We start from the raw sequence: 2,560 nt of genomic DNA, 5'->3' as shown, positions 1-2,560 counted from the left end.
AAGTGTCTGTCTCTGCTGTGGTTTCTGTTCCTGTTGTCAGACAGTCCTCTCTGATCCGTCCTGATCCCAGTGGCTCTGAGCAGAACTCTTCTGTAGCTCTTCTTCCGCTGTGAAAACAGCCTCCATTGTTACACAGCTCAGCTTGTTTCAAGTGGAAATGTTCTATTCAGGTCGTCCTGATAACTTTGGGTTTTCCTCTGTGACTTGTTGAGAGCTGATGTAAGATGTTTTTCTTCCTGTAGTTCAGATCCTCTATGGAGACCAGGACCAGGTCCAGCTCAGGTTTACCTGCAGTCTGGTCTGTGCCATGTCACATGATGTTCATCCTAATACCCTGGTGGAGACGACATGTTTTCAGTCCTGAATGTAGTCCAGCCGTTGGTCTTCATACATTTTCATGTAAATATTATTCACTGACTCCCATTTTAATTGACCACCTTGCATCATATTTTAATCTACCTGCCCAGTTTTTAGTGTCTTTTAGCTTTTTTAACAAGCAGAGTCCAGGCTGGTGTTGGTGAACGGACACATGTCCAGCAGGAAGCTTTCAAACTCAGGCTCACCTCAGGGTTGTGTACTGTCTCCTTTACTTTTTATCATGTACCCAGAACATCACAGGAAGGCAGCTATATCGTCAGATTCTCTGATGACACTGTCCTCCTGAGTCTTCTTCACATCCAAGACCCCGACCATGGTCAGGCCTTACCTGCTTTAGTGGAATGGTGCGACGAGAACTTCCTGGACTTAAATGTGCTAAAAACCAAAGAGCTAATCATTGACTTTAGGCAGAACAATGACAGGCCGCAGGAAATCACCATTCACAACCAAAAGGTTGAAATTGTAGACTCCTATAGATATCTAGGCACAGTGTTTGACTCACAGCTTAAGTTCGACTTAAACACTGAGCTGATTGCCAAACGGGGTCAACAAAGTAATGAGGAAGCGAAGTTCTTTTAGGCAAGGGGAGGGAAGGAGGTTAGGTTTAGGTAAGGAAAAAGGGGTGTGGTTAGGATGGGGAAGTAGGGAAGGGAATAAAATACAAAATCAAATTATTCAAATTCATAAATTTAAGAATAAAAGTCAATTTTAAAATGCGAGTTAAGCGTCGTTGGGCGGAGATGTATTCATCAGTTTATTTATTGAAGTTGTCCTGGTTGGGGTTGAGGACGTCCCCGGGGAGCTCAGTTGGTAGAGCATGAGACTCGTAATCTCCAGATAGAGGGTTCATGTCCCACGCCGGGCGCCACCTTCCCGTGGGCTCACCCCCCGCAGGAAGGGTCTTAATCAGTGCAATGTGATCTGGGTGACAGTGCTCAGACTGACACCCCTGTGAAACAGATAAGCGGGAGAAGATGGATGTTGGGGATGAGTTATTGGCCCTCTGTGTGGAGCCGGTGGGAACAGCCATTGATGGTCCAGGTGACGGTACTTGTCCGCACTCGGCTGTGGAGCCTCGTTGGAATGGGAGCCCGGCTGTGTGGTCTGTGACACAATTTCACAACATTTTTACCATTCTTTTATTAAAAGCCTTTTATCCTTTTCCTTTACCTGCTGGTACGATGGGCTGTCTGTGAAAGACAAGAACAGCTTAGATAATGTCAAACTGTGCTCCAATATTATTGGAACTCCTCAGATGGACTTGGGCGCAATCTGGGAGGAACAAGTAGCTAGAAAAGCAAAATGAATCACCAGCCAAGCAGACCAGGTTCTATCTGAGGAATTCTCTCTCATGCCTTCCGGCAGACGTTCTTTTATGCCCTAAAGAAATGTGTTAGTGTTCTCAGTCCTCGAGGCAGCATGAGGCGTGTCTACAACCAACACAAGTTGCTCAGGATGTGCAGCTCATCCAAGCTGTGGCAACAAGGTTAGCTGTGTCTCCCAGCACAGTGTTCAGAGCATGGAGGACACATCAGGAGACAGGCCAGGAGACGTGAAGGGGGGTGTAGGAGGGCAACAAGCCAGCAGCAGGACTACTACGTCCTCCTTTGTACAAGAAGGAACAGGAGCGCCGCAAGAGCCCTGCAGGATGACCTCCAGCAGGCCACTAATGTGATGTTCTGCTCAAACTGTCAAACAGAATTCACCAGGGTGCTATGAGGGCCCACGGCCACAAGGGGGGCCTCTTCTTACAGCCCAACAATGGCATTTCTTTGGATGGCCCACAGCCCGCCATGTGCTCCCCAGAGCTACCCTGACTGCCATTAGGTACCAGGATTAGATCCTCAGACCCATTGTGAGACCAGATGCTGGTGCAGTGGTTCCTGGGTTCCTTCTGATGGGGGACAATGCCAGACCTCATGTGCAGGTCAATCAGAATGTTTACAGATGAGTTGCAGTGTTTCCTGCAACTTGATTCCATTCAGCTTTATTTTTATTGCACCAAACAACAGTCATTTCAAGGCTTTTTCTGTGAAAGGCAACCAGGATCCAGTTTAGAGTACAAGCCACTGCAGTGACCCCAGGCTGACAACCTGACAATACACACCTTCACCCTGGGTGGGAATCTAGAGTGGATTCACTGCTGTAAACTAGTCTAATGTAATCTAGTCTAATCTATTCT

The sequence above is a fragment of the Lipophrys pholis genome, assembly GCF_963383615.2.
Source record: "Lipophrys pholis genome assembly, chromosome: 2".
Taxonomy (NCBI): domain Eukaryota; kingdom Metazoa; phylum Chordata; class Actinopteri; order Blenniiformes; family Blenniidae; genus Lipophrys; species Lipophrys pholis.
The sequence above is the reverse complement of the archived record's forward strand: the minus strand, read 5'-3'. Positions refer to the sequence as shown.